Here is a 23,784-nt window from a genome sequence, read left to right on the forward strand (position 1 = left end):
AAGCTATGGCTATGGCTATGCAAAATAGACCCTATCAGATTTAGGAGGACGATGTTTTCTTAATATGGAAGCAGTTATATCACTACCCGGCACTAAAGCATTATCTATACAAACTACACTCTATCAGTATCATAAGGGCGGTGTTCTATTGATGTGGGAGCAGTTATATAACTATACTGCACTAGTTCCATGACTATACAAACTAGACTCGACCAGTATGAGGAGGAAGTTGTTCTCTTTATGTCGGAGCAGTCATATATCTATACCATACTTAAGGTAAACAAACTAGACTCTAACAGTATCAGAGGATGAATTTGTGTTCATGTGGGAGCAGTTATATCACTATTTTGCGCTAAAGATATGGCTATGCAAAATAGACACTATCAGATTCAGGAGGACGATGTTTTTTATGATATGGGAGTAGTTATATCACTATCCGGCACTAAAGAGATATCTATACAAACCGGACCCTATCAGTATCAGGAGGACCATGTTCTCTAGATCTGGGAGCAGTTAGATCACTATCCTGCACTAAAACTAAGGCAATTCAAACTAGACTCTATCAGCATCAGAAGGACGATATTCTCTTGTGGGAGCATTTGCATCACTATCCTGCACTAAAGCTATGGCTATACAAACTAGAATCTATCGGTATCAAGAGGACGATGTTTTCTTGATATGGGAGTAGTTATATCAATATCTTGCACTTAAGCTATGGCTATACAAGCTAGACTCTGTCAGTATAAGATGGACGATGTTCTCTTGATGTGGGGGCACTTATATCACTATCCCGCACTAATGCTCTGGGTATACAAACTAGAAACTATCAGCACTGCAGCACGATGTTCTCTTGAAGTGCGACCATTATATCACTATCCTGTTCTAAACGTATGGCTGTACGAACTAGAGACTATCAGTCAGCATAGGATGATGTTCTCTTGATGTGGAGCAGTTATATATCTATACTACACTTATGCTATTAGCTATACAAACTAGACTCTATCAGTATCAGGAAGGCGATATTCTCTTGATGTGGGAGAACTTATATCAATATCCTGCACTAAAGCCTATGGCGATACAAACTAGACTCTATCAGTATCAGGAGGACGGTGTTCTCTTGATGTGGGAGTAGTTATAACACTCTCCTGCACTACAACTACGGCTATACAAACTAGACCCTATCAGTATGAAGATGACATTGTTCTCTTAATGCGGGAGCAGTGATATACATACTACATTAAGCTATACAAATTAGACTCTATCAGTATCATGAGGACGATGTTCTCTTGATGTGGGAGCAGTTATATCACTATCTTGCACTAAAGCTATGGCTATACAAACTAGACTCTATCAGTATAAGATGGACGATGTTCTCTTGATGTGGGGGCATTTGTATAACTATCCTGCACTAAAGCTATGGCTATACAAACTAGACTCTATCAGTATAAGGTGCACGATATTCTCTATATGGGGGAGCATTTGTATCACTATCCTGCACTAAAGCTTTGGCTATACAAACTAGTCGCTATCATTATCAGGAGGATAATGTTCTCTTGATGTGGGAGTTTTATATATCTCTACTACACTAAGGCTAGTAGCTTACTAGCTAGACTGTGTCATTATCAGTAGGACGATGTTCTCTTGATGTGGGAGCAGTTATATCACTGTCCTGCACTAAGGCTCTGGCTATACAAACTAGATTCTATCAGTATGAGGTAGACGGTGTTCTCATAATGTGGGAGTAGTTTTATATGTATACCATACAAAAGCGACACAAGCTAGTCTCTATCACTATCAGGAGGGCGATGTTCCTTTGATGTGGGAGCACTTATACCAATATCCTGCACCGAAGGTGTGGTTATAGAAACTAGACTCTATCAGTATCAAGAGGACGGTGTTCTCTTGATGTGGGAGCAGTTATATCACTATCTTGCACTAAAGCTATGGCTATACAAACTAATCTCTATCAGTATCATGAGGATTTTCTCTTGATGTGTGAGCAGTTACATATTTATACTACACGAAACGGTAGCTATACAAACTAGACACTATCAGTTTCGAGAGACGAAGTTGACTTGATGTGGGTGCAGTTATATCACTATCCTGCACTAAAGCTAGTAGCTATACAAATTACACTATCAGTATCAGGACGACGAATTTGTCTTGACGTTGGAGCTTTTCTATCATTATCCTGCACTAAAGGTATGGCTATACAAACTAGAATCTATCAGTATCATAAGGGCGGTGTTCTCTTGATGTGGGAGCTTTTCTATCACTATCCTGCACTAAAGTTATGACAGTAGAAACTAGGGTCTATCAGTATCAGAAGGACGGTGTTCTCTTAATGTGGGAGTCGTTATAACACTCTCGCGCACTGCAACTACGGCTATACAAACTAGACCCTATCAGTAGCAGGAGGAAGAATTTGTGCTGATGTGGGTGCAGTTATATCACTATCCTGCGCTAAAGCTATGGCTATGCAAAATAGACCCTATCAGATTTAGGAGGACGATGTTTTCTTAATATGGAAGCAGTTATATCACTACCCGGCACTAAAGCCATATCTATACAAACTAGACACTATCAGTATCATAAGGACGGTGTTCTATTGATGTGGGAGCAGTTATATCACTATACTGCACTAGACCCATGACTATACAAACTAGACTCGATCAGTATGAGGAGGAAGTTGTTTCTTTATGTCGGAGCAGACATATATCTATACTATTCTGAAGGTAAGCAAACTAGACTCTAACAGTATCACAGGACGAATTTGTGTTCATGTGGGAGCAGTTATATCACTATCCTGCGCTAAAGCTATGGCTATGCAAAATAGACACTATCAGATTCAGGAGAGACGATGTTTTTTATGATATGGGAGTAGTTATATCACTATCCGGCACTAAAAATATATCTATACAAACTAGCCCCTATCAGTATCAGGAGGACCATGTTCTCTAGATGTGGGAGCAGTTAGAGCACTATCCTGCACTAAAACTAAGGCTATTCAAACTAGACTCTATCAGCATCAGAAGGACGATATTCTCTTGATGTGGGAGCATTTGCATCACTATCCTGCACTAAAGCTATGGCTATAAAAGCTAGACTCTATCAGTATCATGAGGATTTTCTCTTGATGTGGGAGTAGTTCTATATCTGTACTGCACAAATCATGTAGCTATACAAACTAGACCCTATCAGTTTCGAGAGACAATGTTGTCTTGATGTGGGTGCAGTTATATATCTGTGCTACACATAAGCTGGTTGCTATACAAACTAGACTCTATCAGTATCATAAGGACGGTGTTCTCTTGATGTGGGAGCACTTATATCACTATCCTGCGCTAATGCTCTGGGTATACAAACTTGAAACTATCAGCACTGCAGGACGGTGTTCTCTTGAAGTGGGACCATTATAACACTATCCTGTTCTAAACGTATGGCTGTACGAACTAGAGACTATCAGTATGCATAGGATGATGTTCTCTTGATGTGGAGCAGTTATATATCTATACTACACTTATGCTATTATCTATATAAACTAGACTCTATCAGTATCACGAAGGCGATATTCTCTTGATGTGGGAGAACTTATATCAATATCCTGCACTAAAGCCTATGGCGATACCAACTAGACTATCAGTATCAGGAGGACGGTGTTCTCTTGATGTGGGAGTAGTTATAACACTCTCCTGCACTGCAACTACGGCTATACAAACTAGACCCTATCAGTATGAAGATGACGTTGTTCTCTTAATGTGGGAGAAGTGATATATATACTACATTAAGCTATACAAATTAGACTCTATAGGTATCATGAGGACGATGCTCTCTTGATGTGGGAGCAATTATATCATTATCCTGTACTTACGCTATGGCTATACAAACTAGACTCTATCAGTATAAGATGGACGATGTTCTCTTGATGTGGGCGCAATTATATAAATATCCTGCACTTAAGATATGGCTATACAAACTAGAATCTATGAGAATCATGAGGACGATATTCCCTTGATGTGCGGGCTGTAATATCACTATCGTGAACTGATGCTATTGCTATACAATCCAGGCTCTATCAATATCAGAAGGATGATGTTCTCTTGATGCGGGAGCAATTACATATGTATACCACCCTAAACCTAATGAACATACAAACTAGACTATACCCAATAAGTATCAGGAGGACGATGTTCTCTTGCTGTGGGGGCAGTTACATCACTATCCTTACTAAATCTATGGCTATACAAACTAGAATCTATCAGTATCAGATGGATGATGTTCTCTTTATGTGGGACCATTGTTTCACTATTCTGAACTAAACTATTGCTATAGAAAACTAGACTCTACCAGTATCCGGAGGACGATGTTCTCTTGATGCGCGAGCAGTTATATCACTATCCTGCACTAAAGCTATGGCTATACAAACTAGACTCTATCAGTATAAGATGGACGATGTTCTCTAGATGGGGGAGCATTTGTATCACTATCCTGCACTAAAGCTATGGCTATACAAACTAGACTCTATCAGTATAAGATGGACGATGTTCTCTAGATGGGGGAGCATTTGTATCACTATCCTGCACTAAAGCTATGGCTATACAAACTAGACTCTCTCAGTACCTGGATTATGATATTCTCTTGATGTAGGAGCTGTTATATATCTATACTACACTAAAGTTATTAGCTCTACTAACTATACTGTATCAGTAACAGGAGGACGATGTTCTCTTGATATGGGAGTAGTTATATCACTATCCTTCACTAAAGGATTGGCTGTGCAAACTCGAGTCTATCCGTATCTGAGTATGCTGTTCTCTTAATGTGGGAGCACTTATATAACTATCCTGCACTAAAGCTATGGCTATACAAACTAGACGCTATCAGTATCTGGAGGACGATATTTTCTTGATATGGAAGCAGTTATATCACTATCCGGCACTAAAGCTATATCTATACACACTAGACTCTATCAGTATCATAAGGACGGTGTTCCCTTGATGTGGGAGCAGTAATATCACTGTCATGCACTAAAGCTATGGCTATACAAACTAGATTCTATCAGTATGAGGTAGACGTTGTTTTCTTAATGTGGGCGTAGTTTTATATGTATACCACACTAAAGCGACACAAACTAGTCTCTATCTCTATCAGGAGGGCGATGTTCCCTTGATGTGGGAGCACTTACATCAATATCCTGCACCGAAGGTGTGGTTATATAAACTAGACTCTCTCAGTATCAGGAGGACGAGTTTCTCTTTATTTGGGAGCAGTTAAATCACTATTCTGCACTAAAGATTTGGCTATAGACACTAGACACTAGAGTCTATCACAATCAGGAGGACGAAGTGTCTTGATATGAGAGAATTTATATAACTATACTAGACAAATCTAGTAGCTATACAAACTAACCCCATCAGTATCATAAGGACGGTGTTCTCTTGATGTTGGAGCACTTACATCAATATCCGCACTAAGCTATGGCTATACGAACTAGACTCTGTCACTATGAGGTCGACGTTGTTCTCTTGATGTGGGAGTAGTTATATATATTATAGCTATACAAACTAGACTCTATCAGTATCAGGAGGAAGAATTTGTCCTGATGTGGGAGCAGTTATATTACTATCCTGCGCTAAAGCTATGACTATGCAAAATAGAATCTATCAGATTCAGGAGGACGATATTTTCTTGATATGGAAGCAGTTATATCACTATCCGGCACTAAAGCTATATCTATACACACTAGACTCTATCAGTATCATAAGGACGGTGTTCTATTGACGTGGGAGCAGTTATATCACTATACTGCACTAGAGCCGTGACTATACAAAGTAGACTCGACCAGTATGAGGAGGAAGTTGTTCTCTTTATGTCGGAGCAGTCATATATCTATACTATACTAAAGGTACACAGACTAGACTCTATCAGTATCAGGAGGAGCAATTTGTGTTGATGTGGGAGCAATTATATCACTATCGTGCGCTAAAGCTATTGCCATGCAAAATAGACCCTATCAGATTCAGGAGGACGATGTTTTCTTGATATGGGAGTAGTTATATCACTATCCGGCACTAAAGCTATATCTATACAAACTACACCCTATCAGTATCAGGAGGACGTTGTTCTCTTGATGTGGGAGCATTATATCACTATACTACACTAAGGCTAGTAGTTATATATACTAGACGCTCTATCACTATGGGTAGTTGTCTTAATGTGGGTGCATTTAGATATCTATACTACACTATACCTAGTAGCTATACAAACTTGACTCTATCAGTATCAGAAGGACGAATTTGTCTTGATGTGGGAGCAGTTATTTAGCTATCCTGCACTAAGGTTATGGCTATACAAACTATAATCTATCGGTATCAGGATGAAAATGTACTCTTGATGTGGGCACAGTTAAATCACTATCCTGCACTAAAACTATGGCTATACAATCTAGACATATCTGTATCAGGATGACGATGTTTTCTTGATGTGGGAGCATATATATCACTATTCTGCACTAAAGCTATGGTTATACAAACTAGGCATATCAGTATGAGAACGACGTTATTCACTTGATGTGGGAGGAGTTCTATACTACACTACAGCTATACAAATTAGACTATCAGTATCAGGAGGATGAACATGTCTCGATGTGAGAGCAGTTATATCACTATCCTGCACTAAAACTGAGGCTGTACAAAATTGGAGTCTATCAGTATCAGAAGGATGATGTTCTCTTGATGTGGGGGCTGTAATATCACTATCCTGAACTAATGCTATTGCTATACAATCCTGGCTCTATCAGTATCAGAAGGATGATTTTCTCTTGATGCGGGAGCAATTACATATGTAAACCACAATAAAGCTAATGAACATACAAACTAGACTATACAATATAAGTATCAGGAGGACGATGTTCTCTTGCACTGGGGGCAGTTACATCATTATCCTGTACTAAAGCTACGGCTATACAAACTAGAATCTATCAGTATCAGATGGATGATGTTCTCTCTATGTGGGAGCATTTGTTTCACTATCCTGCACTAAAGCAATGGCTATACAAACTAGACTCTATCAGTATAAGATGGACGATGTTCTCTTGATGTGGGAGCATTTGTATCGCTATCCTGCACTAAAGCTATGGCTATACAAACTAGACTCGCTCAGTATCTGGATTATGATATTCTCTTGATGTGGGAGCTGTTATATATCTATACTACACTAAAGCTAGTAGCTCTACTAACTATACTGGATCAGTAACAGTATGAGTGCAAACTAGAGTCTATCAGTATCTGGAGGATGTTGTTCTCTTGATGTGGGAGCACTTATATCACTAGCCTACAATAAAACAATGGCTGTACAAACTAGAAACTATCAGGATGAAGAGGATAATCTTCTCTCTATGTCGGAGCAGTTATATCACTATCCTGCACTAAAGCTATGGCTATACAAACTAGACTATCAGTATGAGGATGACGTTGTTCTCTTGATGTGGGAGCTGTTATATATCTATACTACACTAAAGCTAGTAGCTCTACTAACTATACTGGATCAGTAACAGTATGAGTGCAAACTAGAGTCTATCAGTATCAGGCCGATGGCGTTCTCTTCATGTGGGAGCAGTTATATCTCTATACTACACTAAAGCTAATAGCAATACAAACTAGACTCTATCAGTATCAGGAGGAGGAAGTTGTCTTGACGTGGGAGCAGTTATATATCTATCCTACACTAAACCTAGTAGCTATTCAAACTATACTCTATCAGTATCAGGAGGACGATGATGTGGGAGCAGTTATATCACTATCCTACACCAAAGCTATGGCTATACAAACTAGACTCTATCAGTATCAGGCGAATGGTGTTCTCTTGATGCGGGAGCTATTATATAACTATACTAAGGCTAGTAGTAGGTATACTAACTAGACCCTATCAGTATCAGGAGGATGATGTTCTCTTGATGTGGGAGCAGTTATGTCACTATAATAGACTAACACTACTAGTATACAAACTAGACTCTATTAGTATCAGGAGGACGAAGTTGTCTTGACGTGGGAGCAGTTATATATCTATCCTACACTAAAGCTAGTAGCTATTCAAACTATACTCTATCAGTATCTGGAGGACGATGTTGTCTTGATGAGGGAGCAGTTAAATCACTATCCTGCACTAAAGCTATGGCTATACAAACTACACTATCAGTAGTAGGAGGACGATGTTGTCTTGATGTGGGAGCAGTTACATATCTATGCTACACATAAGCTGGCAGCTATACAAACTAGACTCTATCAGTATCAGAAGGAAGATGTTCTCTTGATGCGGGAGCATTTATATCACTATATTGTACTAAAGCTATATCTATACAAACTAGTCTCTATCAGTATCCGGAGGATTTTCTCTTGAATTGGGAGCAGTTATATATCTATACTACACTAAAGCTATTTGGTATACAAACTAGACCCTATCAGTATCAGGAGGACGAAGTTGTCTTGTTGTGGGAGCAGTTATGTCACTATCCTTCACTAAAGCTATGGCTATACAAACTAGGCGCAATCCGGGTTTTTGTTGATCTGGGAGCGGTTATAATACTCTCCTGCACTACAACTACGGCTATACAAACTAGACCCTATCAGTATGAGGATGATGTTGTTCTCTTTATGTGGGAGCAGTTATATATTGATGCGAGCTGAAGAGAAGACTAGCGGGGCGTGAGGTGGGACACGGGGGAGCAGCTTTCTCTCTCTGTCGTCTCGGCTATGGCTCTTCCTAAAACTATCGTCAGCCAGCCAGCAGCCAGTCTGCCTTTGATGATGCAAGTGGCCAGTCCAACGAGCTAGAATAACATAGAGGGGCTGTATACCTGACATCAGCGCTCCCTGCTTGAAGCAAGTTGATAAGGGGCAGCCATGTTAACGGTTGTCAAAACAAAGCGAATTGGCGCGAGAGCATATGTTGAGGTGACAGGGAGATCGTGCATGCCAATTTTTTTTTTTTTTTTGCTATTTGTTTTACGTCGCACCGACACAGATGTCTTATGGCGACGATGGGACTGGAAAGGCCTAGGAATGGGAAGGAAGCGTCCGTGGCCTTAGTTAATGTACAGCCCCAGCATTTGCCTGGTGTGAAAATGGGAAACCACGGAAAACCATCTTCAGGGCTGCCGACAGTGGGGTTCGAACCCACTATCTCCCGAATACTGGATACTGGCCGCACTTAAGCGACTGCAGCTATCGAGCTCGGTGCATGCCAATTTAATTCCCTAAGTTTTAAGAAGTGAAAAGATAGATTGTCGCTTTCAAGAATGCCAGCCGTAAGCTCAGCGTATGGTTGTACTAATCGGAGTAATAAAACCAAGGATATATCGTACTTTAAGTAAGTATTACTGAATTATAGCCGAGATTCCTTTTTGTAATTTCTGTTTGTAATTAAATCCATTTTATTGTTTACTTAGCGAAAGTACGGATAGCCACGGTAATTATTTGTCGAATTTTGTTTCAGATTTCGTTTAAAGAACAAGGAATTAACTGAACAATGCGTTGTGAGGGCGAAAAGAGATAAATGGTATCCCACTCAATTCAGTTGCTTATGCGCTGTACATTTCCAGCCCTATTTAATTTTCATTCACATTTACGAATAAAGGAAATGGATCGCCCCCCACCAAGAAAACGTAACCACAAAAAATCACTTATTTCGTTCAAACGTACACCAAGTATGATAAGTGCAGTATTTTACTGCTGTTTTTGAAATGTATACAGCCTTTATTGTAGATGTCTGTTGCATTGGTTTTTAAAACTATGCCACACTTCATAATGGACAACTTTCAAGCTTACCTTTCAGCTAGTAATCCCAGTATGATTTGGTAGTGGGAGAAACATGATATCCCCCCTATATTACAATAAATAATGACACTAAACGATTATTGTGGTAAAGTATTCATGGGCCGCCTCAGTGGTGTACTGGTTAGCGTGAGCAGCTTCCACCCCTGGAAGCCCGGGTTCGATTCCCGGCTCCGCCACGAAAATTGAAAAGGGGCACGAGGGCTGGAACGGGATTCTATCAGCCTGGGGAGGTCAACTGAGTAGAAGTGGGTTCGACTCCCACCTCAGCCATCCTCGAAGTGATTTTCCGTGGTTTCCCACTTCACCTCCAGGCAAATGCCGGGATGGTACCTAACTTAAGGCCACGGCCGCTTCCTTCTCCCCCCCACAAGGCCCCTGTTCAGCATAGCAGGTGCAGCCCTCCCTCACAGTTGTATCCCCCGACCCAATGTCTCACGCTCCAGAACACTGTCCTTGAGGTGGTAGAGGTGGGATCCGTCGCTGACTCCGTGGGAAAAACCAACCCGGGAGGGTAAACAGATTAAGAAAGGAACACAGTACTCATGAGGATGCAATAATTTTAAAAATATTAACAGAATGAGTTGTAACCTATTATAGGTCCCTATGATTTTAAGGTTTCCTGTCATAAATATTTATGTCCATCGTTTTTATTCTAATTTACGCTTAACCACAACAGCCAAGCAGGGTAACGCTCTTGTTCCGATTTCGAGGCCTATTTGTATGCCACTGTGCGATGATTTCGAACTACCCTACAATCAACTGATCTTGATGTTGGCCTCGTGCCGCAATATGATGAAGTGGCGGTATTCGCTTTCATGCTTCAAGCTTTCGGCAACGGATTTTAATTCTCCCCCAGCGATTCTAAAATGCGCATTTTCTACACTTTTCGTCATTTAAAGGCCATGCCCCCTTGCTTGTGTGACAACAGGAAACATGGCGGACGTTCGTTCTATTAGGTTCACCCAGGCAGCGCTTCCGCCTCTCTATGTTATTCTAGCTCGTTGGGCCAGTCGAACAGTTCGGTAGCGTTCATCTTGTCTACGTGTCGGAAGTGTTGAACAGCGATTTAAATACTGAGGCTTACATAACTGTGTTATAAAACATTTATGTTATTACAGTGCTACTTTGTATTACAATTATGGAATCCTGCCGGAAGAAAGGAAAGACTATCAACAGCGAAGCTAGGGAGGTTATCAGGCATGTTATCCAAGAATGTGATGAAGAGGCACGAGAAGGGCAACTGAAACACTTACTGAGGCAAACTAATTTGCGTGTATCTAATTACACGGGCATTTCAGTCAGCACAGTGAGTAGAATTCGCAAGGCAGCTGGCGATACGTCACTATCAACACCAGGGAAGCATCGCCCACAGCCCGAAGAAAGAAAAGTGCAATGTGATGGGTTTAATAGAGATGTAATAAGAGAAGTAATTCAAGACTTTTATGTAGTCCAGAAGAAAGTGCCTACTTGCCCCAAGCTTTTGAGTGCCATCAAGGAGAAAATCGAATTTCCGTGGGGCGTTCATTCCTTGAGGCGAATTTTAAGAGACATGGGATTTAAGTGGAAGAAGTGTCAGAATTTCAGAAAAATTTTGGTGGAGCGCCCAAACATTGTCAGTTGGCGCTGTAGGTATTTAAGAGCTATGCGGCGTTATAGAAGTGATAATCGTTCTATTGTTTATATAGATGAAACATGGGTAGATAATTTAACATTTAATAAGTGTTGGCAAAGTGACAATCAACCTGGTGTTATGACCAACAGAAGCTCATCGAATCGCTTAATTATTGTACACGCGGGATGTGAAGATGGGTTCCTGGAAGGAGCGTTGGTTATTTTTAAGGCCGGGAAATCATCAGGAGATTATCATGGCCAGATGAACGCAGAGAATTTTGAGAAGTGGATTCGTGAGAAGCTGTTGCCTAACCTCCCTAAGAACAGTGTTATAGTGTTAGATAATGCTTCGTATCATTGTGTGCAACAGAACAAACCCCCCACGAAGTATGCTGTTAAGAAGGAAATGAAAAGCTGGCTAGAAAGGAACTATGTGCCATACGGTGAGGATATGAGAAAATCGGAGCTCTTTCATTTGATTGAAATTAATAAAGGTCCCGAGAAAATCTTCCGGATTGATGAGATGTTAAGGTCGCATGGGCATGACGTAATTCGTTTGCCGCCTTACATGTGCGAGTTTAATGCCATTGAACTGGCTTGGTCAAAGGCAAAGAGGATTGTACGCGAAAGCAATGTTACCGGGGACATTTCCATGACAAAGCTTGAAGCCGTAACGAGAACTGCAATTTCTTCTATTACCAAAGCAGACTGGGAAGGATATTGTTCCCACGTTCGTAACAGTGAGGAAGAGTACTGGAAGAACGATGGACTGATGGAAGACGCGCTCGAAGAATTCATCATATCTCTGGATAGTGACTCTAATGAATCAAGCGATGACCAGTTTTCCTCGTCCGAATCCGAACTTGCTCATCCCCTAACAGACAGTGAGTAACCCATCGAAGATGCTCTTCAAATACTTCTTCGTAGGGTTTCTGTTAATTCGTTCGTGTAACTTTAAGTAAGTGTTCACCTTAGGAAATATTGTTTTTAATGATATTTTACTTCGTTATTTCGTGTATCATCAAGAAGTGTGACATAGGGACACAAGGCTTGCTGAACCTAATTTAGGCCTACAGTCTATTGTTTTAAATGTTAATTTATTTGATGGTTGTGTGTGTCAAGAAAGTGACATAGGGCCACAAGGCTTGCTGAAGCTAATTTAGGCCTACAGTCTATTGTTTTAAATGTTAATTTATTTAATAGTATTGTGTATAAAAATGTGACATAGGGACACAAGGCTTACTGAACCTAATTTAGGCCTACAGTCTATTGTTTCAAATGTTAATTTATTTCATAGTATTGTGTATAAAAATGTGACATAGGGACACAAGGCTTACTGAACCTAATTTAGGCCTACAGTCTATTGTTTCAAATGTTAATTTATTTCATAGTATTGTGTATAAAAATGTGACATAGGGACACAAGGCTTGCTGAAACTAATTTAGGCCTACAGTCTATTGTTGTAAATGTTAATTTATTTGATGGTTGTGTGTATCAAGGAAAGTGACATAGGGACACAAGGCTTGCTGAAGCTAATGTAGGCCTATAGTCTATTGTTTTAAATGTTAATTTATTTGATGGTTGTGTGTGTCAAAAAAGTGACATAGGGACACAAGGCTTGCTGAAGCTAATTTAGGCCTACAGTCTATTGTTTTAAATGTTAATTTATTTGATGGTTGTGTGTGTCAAGAAAGTGACATAGGGCCACAGTCTATTGTTTTAAATGTTAATTTATTTGGTGGTTGTGTGTGTCAAAAAAGTGACATAGGGACACAAGGCTTGCTGAAGCTAATTTAGGCCTACAGTCTATTGTTTTAAATGTTAATTTATTTGATGGTTGTGTGTGTCAAGAAAGTGACATAGGGTCACAAGGCTTGCTGAAGCTAATTTAGGCCTACAGTCTATTGTTTTAAATGTTAATTTATTTAATAGTATTGTGTATAACAAATGTGACATAGGGACACAAGGCTTGCTGAAACTAATTTAGGCCTACAGTCTATTGTTTTAAATGTTAATTTATTTGATGGTTGTGTGTATCAAGGAAAATGACATAGGGACACAAGGCTTGCTGAAGCTAATGTAGGCCTATAGTCTATTGTTTTAAATGTTAATTTATTTGATGGTTGTATGTGTCAAAATGTGACATAGGGACACAAGGCTTGCTGAAGCTAATTTAGGCCTACAGTCTATTGTTGTAAATGTTAATTTATTTGATGGTTGTGTGTGTCAAAAAAGTGACATAGGGACACAAGGCTTGCTGAAGCTAATTTAGGCCTACAGTCTATTGTTTTAAATGTTAATTTATTTAATAGTATTGTGTATAAAAATTGTGACATAGGGACACAAGGCTTACTGAACCTAATTTAGGCCTACAGTCTATTGTTTCAAATGTTAATTTATTTCATAGTATTGGGTATAAAAATGTGACATAGGGACACAAGGCTTGCTGAAGCTAATTTAGGCCTACAGTCTATTGTTGTAAATGTTAATTTATTTGATGGTTGTGTGTGTCAAGAAAGTGACATAGGGACACAAGGCTTGCTGAAGCTAATTTAGGCCTACAGTCTATTGTTTTAAATGTTAATTTATTTAATAGTATTGTGTATAAAAAATGTGACATAGGGACACAAGGCTTACTGAACCTAATTTAGGCCTACAGTCTATTGTTTCAAATGTTAATTTATTTCATAGTATTGGGTATAAAAATGTGACATAGGGACACAAGGCTTGCTGAAGCTAATTTAGGCCTACAGTCTATTGTTTTAAATATTTTGCGATTAATAATATTCTATAAAATTATGTTCTTCAGTAAACTAACTGGTCGAATAATGAATAAGTTATTTCCCCTCTCACCCATTTCAGACGGTACAGCACTGGGTTTCTGAGCTTACAATAAGTTTGTGGGTTCAATCTCGGCTAAGTGCAATGGTATTTGAAGGTGCTGAACTACGTCAGCGTCGTGTCGATAGCTTTAACGACACATAAAGTAACCCTTGCGGCACAGAATTCGTGACGCACAAGCGGGAACATTGTTATACAGAATAGTAGAATAGAATACCCCTTCCCCGAGTTCCGGATCGGCTGGAAAGAGTAATCATTTATTGCTATTTTTGATATGAATGCCCTTCTTGTATCTATTACCACATTAAACATTATAATTACTCCTAATCATTATTTACACCCAATCTTAAATTGCAGTTTTTAATTTTGTTTCCTTATAATTCTTTTTGTCCTAGACATTAACAGTGTTATATTGTCTAGAACAACACGTATCTTGCCCGTACTCCTATTATTAATTAGTGTAAAATTGTTTATAAGTCCGAACAGATTTCTCCTTAGCTTACAATAGACATTATATATTAACTGAATGAGGGAATGACTGCATGTCTGGATGAGTTGCATGATTGGATCGTAATCATAAAAATTGTTATACGCGCATATATTCAATCTGGTTCATTATTATTATTATTATTATTATTATTATTATTATTATTATTATTATTATTATTATTTTCTTCACGTAACGAACACGCCGGTACATGTGTGTGTGAGAGAGAATGCATTCGTAACTCGGCACACTGACGAACGAAATTGACCTGCCTGTAGCTCACTTCTTGAAACTTACTACATTTGAAATATAGGAAATAAATATCGTCCTCTTTTTAGTGATCTAATCGTCATGGGACATTTTGTAAAAATGTGTAAAAAGTATTATAATAATTAATGCAGTATATATATTAAAATAAAAAATAATAACAGAAGCTCTTTCGATTTGCACCTTGAGGATGGACTCCGCTCCTGATAAAATCGAATGTTGGCATACATTCCCAGTGTCAGTGGAAATTAACCTAGATTACTATTAGTTGGAAACTGCCTTGTCTTACTATTTCGCTGGTCAGATGTAGTCTATTAACAGATGATAATGTTACCCACCTGCGATATATAAAAATACATCGAGTGCCTCGCAGGAAGAGACCAGCAAAGGACACTGCGACTGCGAGGACGAACGTTTTCAGAAACGCAAGTACATACACCAGCTTGGTGACGTGAAGCCAGGGACGAGGGGAGAAGCGAGGCCTAACGCAATCCCGGCCACATTCCTAGCGGAACTCTTCTCTTTAGCTCCCATCAATATATACTACATTAAAGCTATACAAATTAGACGCTACCAGTATCATGAGGACGAATTTGTCTTGTTGTGGGAGCAGTTATATCACTATTCTGCGCTAAACTTGGCTATACAAAATAGACATCATATTCAGGAGGACGATGTTTTCTTGATGTGGGAGCAGTTATATCACTATCCGGCACTAAGGCTACATCTATACAAGCTATTAGGTATACATACTAGACCCTATCAGTTTCCAGAGGACGAAGTAGTCTTGATGTGGGAGGAGTTATGTCACTATCCTTCACTAAAGGTGTGGCTATACAAACTAGACTCTATCCGTATAAGGAGGACGATGTTCTCTTGATGGGGGAGCAGTTATATCATTATCCAGCACAAAAGCTATGGCTATACAAACTAGAACCTATCAGAATCCCGAGGATTTTCTCTTGATTTGGGAGCAGTTATATATCTATACCACACTAAAGCTAGTAGGTATACTAACCAGACTCTATCAGCATCAGGAGTACGAAGTTCTGTTGATGTGGGAGCAGTTATATCACTATCCTGCACAAAAGCTATGGCTATACAAACTAGAACCTATCAGAATCCCGAGGATTTTCTCTTGATTTGGGAACAGTTATATATCTATACCACACTAAAGCTAGTAGGTATACTAGCCAGACTCTATCAGTATCAGGAGTACGACGTTATATTGATGTGGGAGCAGTTATATCACTATTCTGCACTAAAGCTATGGCTATAAAAATAGATTATATCAGTATCAGGAGGATGGTGTTCTCTTGATGTTGGAGCAGTTATATCACTATCCTGCTATAAAGCTATGGCTATAAAAACTAGACTCTATCAGCATCAGGAAGGCGATGTTCTCTTGATGTGGGAGAAACTATATCAATATCCCGCAATTAAGATATTGCTATACAAACTAGACTTTATCAGTATCTGGAGGACGGTGTTCTCTTGATGTGGGAGCAGTTACACCACTATCCAGCACAAAAGCTATGGCTATAAAAACTAGACCCTATCAGAATTCCGAGGATTTTCTCTTGATGTGGGAGCAGTTATATATATATATACCAAATTAAAGCTAGTAGCTATGCTAACCAGACTCTATCAGTATCAGGAGTAAGAAGTTCTGTTGATGAGGGAGCAGTTATGTCACTATCATGCACTAAAGCTACGGCTATACAAACTAGACTCTCTCAGTATATAGACTATAATATTCTCTTGATGTGGGGGCTGTTATATATCTATACTACACTAAAGCTAGTAGCTCTACTAACTAGACTGTATCAGTATCAGGAAGACGATGTTCCCTTGATGTGGGAGCAGTTATATCACTATCCTGCACTAAAACTGTGGCTGTACAAAATTGGCCTCTATCAGTATCAGAAGGATGATGTTCCCTTGATGTAGGCGCAATTTAATAACTATCCTGCACTAAAGATATGGCTATACAAACTAGAATCTATGAGAATCATTAGGACGATATTCTCTTGATGTGGGGGCTGTGATATCACTATTCTGCACTGAAATTATGGTTGTACAAACTAGACTCTATTAGTATCAGGAGGACAATTTCCTTTGATGTGGGAGCAGTTATATCACTATCCTGGACTAATGCTATTGCTATACAATCCAGGCTCTAGCAGTATCAGAAGGATGATGTTCTCTTGATGCGGGAGCAATTACATATGTATTCCACACTAAAGCTAATGAACATACAAACTAGACTATACCCTATAAGTATCAGGAGGATGATGTTCTCTTGATATGGGTGCAGTTACATCACTATCCTTACTAAAGCTATGGCTATACAAACTAGACTCTATCAGTATAAGATGGACGTTGTTCTCTAGATGTGGGAGCATTTGTATCACTATCCTGCACTAAAGCTACGGCTATACAAACTAGACTCTCTCAGTGTATGGATTATGATATTCTCTTCATGTGGGGGCTGTTATATATCTATACTACACTAAAGCTAGTAGCTCTACTAACTAGACTGTATCAGTATCAGGAGGACGATGTTCTCTTGATGCGGGAGCATTTATATAACTATCCTGCACTAAAGCTATATCTATACAAACTAGATTCTATCAGTGTCCGGAGGATTTTCTCTTGAAGTGGGAGCAGTTATATATATATATACTACACTAAAGCTATTAGGTATACAAACTAGACCCTATCAGTATCACTAGGACGAAGTTGTCTTGATGTCGGAGCAGCTATGTCACTATCCTTCGCTAAAGGTATGGCTATACAAACTAGATTCTATCAGTATCAGATGAACGATGTTCTCTTGATGTGGGAGCAATTGAATCACTATTCTGCACTAAAGCTGTTGCTATACAAAGTAGATTTCATCAGTATATGTAGTATGATGTTCCCTTGATGTGGGAGATGTTTTATATTTATACTAAACTAAAGCCAGTAGCTCTACTAACTAGACTGCATCAGTATCAGAAGGACGATGTTCTCTTGATGTGGGAGCAGTTATATGACTATCCTGCACTAAAGCTATATCTATACAAACTAGACTCTATCGGTATCACGCGGACGATGATCTCCTTATGTGCGAGAATTTGTATCACTATACTGCACTAAAGCTATTGCTATACAAACCAGACTCTATCAGTATACGGAGGATTTCCTCTTGAAGTGGGAGCAGTTATATATCTATAATACACTAAAGCTAGTAACTATACAAACTAGACCCTATCAGATTCAGGAGGACGATGTTGTCTTGATGTGGGAGCAGTTATATATCTATGCTACACATAAGCTTGTATCTATACAAACTAGACTCTATCAGTATCAGAAGGAAGATGTTCTCTTGATGCGGGAGCATTTATATCACTAACATGCACTAGAGCTATATCTATACAAACTAGGCTCTATCAGTATCACGCGGACGATGATATCTCCTTATGTGCGAGAATTTGTATCACTATCCTGCACTAAAGCTATTGCTATACAAACTAGACTCTATCAGTATACGGTGGATTTCCTCTTGAAGTGGGAGCAGTTATATATCTATACTACAGTAAAGCTATTAGGTATACAAACTACACTCTATCAGTATCAGGAGGACGAAATTGTCTTGATGTGGGGCAGTTATGTCACTATCCTTCACTAAAGGTATGGCTATACAAACTAGACTCTACAGTATTAGGAGGAACATGTTCTCTTGATGTGGGAGTAGTTATATCACTATCCTGTACTTAAGCAATGGCTATACAAACTGGACGCTATCAGTATCAGGCGGACGATTTTCTCTTCATGTGGGAGCCGATATATCACTATACTATACTAAGGCTAGTAGCTATATAAACTAGAGTCTATCAATATCAGGACGACGATGTTCTATTGATGTTGCAGCAGTTATATACCTATACTACGCTAAAGCTAGTAGCTATACAAACTAGACTCGATCAGTATCATAAGGACGGTGTTCTCTTGATGTGGGAGCAGTTATATCACTACCCTGCACTAAAGATATGGCTATTCAAACCAGACACTATCGATATCAGGAGGAGGATGATCTCTTCGTTTGTGATCATTTGTATCACTGTCCTGAACTAAAGATTTTGCTATACAAACTAGACCCTATCAGTATCAGGAGGACCATGTTGTCTTGATGTGGGAGCAGTTATATTTCTATACTAACTTAAGTTGGTAGCTATACAAACTAGACTCTATCAGTATCAGAAGGATGATATTCTCCTGATGAGGGAACATTAATAAAAAATATTCTGCACTAAGACTATTGATATAAAAATTAGATACTATCAGTATCCGGAATATGACGTTCTCTTGATGTGGGAGACGTTATATATCTATACTACACTAAAGCTAGTAGCTATACCAACAGACGGAATCAGAATCATGAGGACGATGTTCTGTTGATGTGGGAGCAAGTATATGTTCCTATCCTGCACTAAAGTAATGGCTATACAATCTATACTCTTCACGAATCATAAGGACGGTGTTCTATTGATGTGGGAGCAGTTATATGACTATCCTGCACTATAGCAATGGCTATACAAGCTAGACCTTATCAGTATGAGGAACACGTTCATGTGCGAGCAGTTATATATCGGTACTATACTAAAGTATACAAATTAGACTATCAGTATCATGAGGACGAATTTTTACTGATGGGGGAGCAGTTATATCACTATCCCGCACGAAAGCAAAGGTAATACAAACTAGAACTTATGAGTATCGGGAGGACGATGTTCTCTTGATGTGGGCGCAGTTATATCACTATCCTGCATTAAACTATGGCTGTAAAACTAGACACTATCAGTATCAGAAGGATGACGTTCTCTTGATGTGGCAGCAGATATATATCTATACTACACTAAAGCTAGTAGCTGTACAAACTAGACTCTATCAGAATCAGGAGGACGATGTTCTCTTGATGTGGGGGCAGTTATATCACTATCCTGCACTAAAATTATGGTTGTACAAACTAGATTCTATCAGTATCAGATGAACGATGTTCTCTTGATGTGGGAGCATTTGTATCACTATCCTGAACTAAAGCTATTGCTATACAAACTAGGCTCTATCAGTATCCGGAGGATTACCCCTTTATGTGGGAGCAGTTACACTAAAGCTAGTAGCTGTACAAACTGGACTGTATCAGAATCAGGAGGACGAGGTTTTCTGTATGTGGGAGCAGTTATATCACTATACTACACTAAAACTTGTAGCTATACAAACTAGACTCTATCAGTATCAGGACGAAGATGTTCTCTTGATGTGGGAGCACATATATCACTATTGTGCACTAAAGATTTGGCTATAGATACTAGACACTATCAGTATCAGGAGGACGATATTCTCTTTATGTGTGTGCACTTTTAGCACTATTCTGCACTAAGGCTATGGCTATAACAATAGACGATATCAGTATCAGGAGGACGGTGTTCTCTTCATGTGGGAACAGTTATATCACTATCCTAAACTAAAGCTAAGGCTATACAAACTAGACCCTATCAGTATCAGGAAGGCGGTGTTCTCTTGATGTTGGAGCACTTACATCAATATCCTGCACTAAAGCTATGGCTATACAAACTAGACTCTGTCACTATGAGGACGACGTTGTTCTCTTGATGTAGGAGTAGTTATATATATATATATATATATATATATATATATATTATATTATAGCTATACAAACTAGACTCTATCAGTATCAGGAGGAAGAATTTGTCCTGATATGGGAGCAGTTATATCACTATCCTGCGCTAAAGCTATGACTATGCAAAATAGACCCTATCAGATTGAGGAGGAGGATTTATTCTTGATATGGAAGCAGTTATATCACTATCCGGCACTAAAGCTATATCTATACAAACTAGACCCTATCAGTATCAGGAGGACCATGTTTTCTAGATGTGGGAGCAGTTATACTACTATCCTGCACTAAAACTAATGCTATTCAAACTAGACTCTATCAGCATCAGAAGGACATTCTCTTGATGTGAGAGCATTTGTATCACTATCCTGCACTAAAGGTATGCCCATACAAACTAGAATCTATCGGTATCAGGAGGACGGTGTTCTTTGATGTGGTACCTTTATATCATTATCCTCCACTACAGGAATCGCAGTACAAACTAGAGTCTATCAGTTTGCGGAGGATGATGTTCTCTTGATGTGGAAGCAGTTATATATTTATGCTACACCTATGCAAGTTGCTATACAAACTAGAATCTATCAGTATCATAAGGACGGTGTTCTCTTGATAAGGGAGCTTTTCTATCACTATCCTGCACTAAAGGTATGGCAGTACAAACTAGATTCTATCATATGCGGAGGACGGTGTTTCTCTTGGTGTGGGAGCACTTATAGCACTATCCTGCACTAATGCTATTGGTATACAAACTAGAAAATATCAGTATCTGGAGGACGGTGTTCTCTTGAGGTGGGACCTTTACATCACTATTCTGCACTAAACGTATGGCTGTACAAACTAGAGTCTATCAGTATGCATAGGATGATGTTCTCTTGATGTGGAGCAGTTATATATCTATACTACACTTATGCTATTAGCTATACAAACTAGACTCTATCAGTATCAGGAAGGCAATATTCTCTAGATGTGGGAGAACTTATATCAATATCCCGCACTAACGTCTATGGCGATACAAACTAGACTATCAGTATCAGGAGGACGGTGTTCTCTTGATGTGGGAGTAGTTATAACACTCTCCTGCCCTGCAACTACGGCTTACAAACTAGACACTATTAGTATGAATATGACGTTGTTCTCTTAATGTGGGAGCAGTGATATATATACTACACTAAAGCTATACAAATTAGACTCTATCAGTATCATGAGGACGAATTTGTCTTGATGAGGGAGCAGTTATATTACTATCCTGCGTTAAAGCTCTGGCTATAAAAAATAGACCCGACCAGTATCAGGAGGACGATGTTTTCTAGATGTGGAGTATTAAATCACTATCCGGAACTAGAGCTATGGCTATGCAAACTAGAGGCTACCAGTATCAGGAGGACGATGTGCTCTTGGTGTGGGAGCAGTTATATCAATATCCTGCACTAAAGCTCTGGCTATAAAATCTAGACTCTATCTGTATGAGGATGACGTTATTCTCTAGATGTGGGAGGAGTTACATATCTATACTTCACTACAGCTATACACATTTGACTCTATCAGTATCAGGAAGACAATGTTCTCTTGATATGGGCGCACTTATATCAATACCGTGCACTAATGGTATGGTTATACAAACTAGACTCTATCAGTATCAGGAAGACGATGATCCCTTGATGTAGGAGTAGTTATATCACTATCCCGCACTAAGACTATTGCTATACAAAGTAGACGCCATCAGAAGGATGATGTTCCCTTGATGAGAGAGCAGTCATATATCTATACTTCTCTAAAGCTAGTAGATATACAAACTAGACTCTATCAGTATCAGAAGTACGAAGTTCTGTTGATGTGGGAGCAGTTATAATACTCTGCTGCACTACAACTACGGCTATACAAACTAGACCCTATCAGTATGAGGATGATGTTGTTCTCTTTATGTGGGAGCAGTTATATATATACTTCAATAAAGCTATACAAATTAGACGCTATCAGTATCAGGAGGACGAATTTGTCTTGTTGTGGGAGCAGTTATATCACTATCATGCGTTAAACTTGGCTATACAAAATAGACATATCAGTATCAGGATATCAATGTTTTCTTGATGTGGGAGCATATATATCACTATTCTGCACTAAAGCTATGGCTACGCAAACTAGACATATCAGTATGAGGATGACGTTATTCACTTGATGTGGGAGGAATTATATATCTATCTACACTACAGCTATACAAATTAGACTATCAGTATCAGGTGGATGAACAAGTCTCGATGTGGGAGCAGTTATATCACTATCCTGCACTAAAACTTTGGCTGTACAAAATTGGCCTCTATCAGTATCAGAAGGATGATATTCCCTTGATGTGGCAGCATGTATATATCTATACTACACTAAGGCTATTAGATATACAAACTAGACTCTTTCAGTATGAAGAGGACGTTGTTCTCTTGATGTGGGCGCAATTTAATAACTATCCTGCACTAAAGATATGGCTATACAAACTAGAATCTATGAGAATCATTAGGACGATATTCTCTTGATGTGGGGGCTGTAATATCGCTATTCTGCACTGAAATTATGGTTGTACGAACTAGACTCTATTAGTATCAGGAGGACAATGTTCTCTTGATGTGGGAGCAGTTATATCACTATCCTGAACTAATGCTATTGCTATACAATCCAGGCTCTATCAGTATCAGAAGGATGATGTTCTCTTGATGCGTGAGCAATTACATATGTATTCCACACTAAAGCTAATGAACATACAAACTAGACTATACCCTATAAGTATCAGGAGGATGATGTTCTCTTGCTGTGGGGGCAGTTACATCACTATCCTTACTAAAGCTATGGCTATACAAACTAGACTCTATCAGTATAAGATGGACGATGTTCTCTAGATGTGGAAGCATTTGTATCACTATCCTGCACTAAAGCTACGGCTATACAAACTAGACTCTCTCGGTATATGGATTATGATATTCTCTTGATGTGGGGGGCTGTTATATATCTATACTACACTAAAGCTAGTAGCTCTACTAACTAGACTGTATCAGTATCAGGAGGACGATATTCTC

Source organism: Anabrus simplex, chromosome 9, assembly GCF_040414725.1.
Source record: "Anabrus simplex isolate iqAnaSimp1 chromosome 9, ASM4041472v1, whole genome shotgun sequence".
Lineage (NCBI taxonomy): Eukaryota > Metazoa > Arthropoda > Insecta > Orthoptera > Tettigoniidae > Anabrus > Anabrus simplex.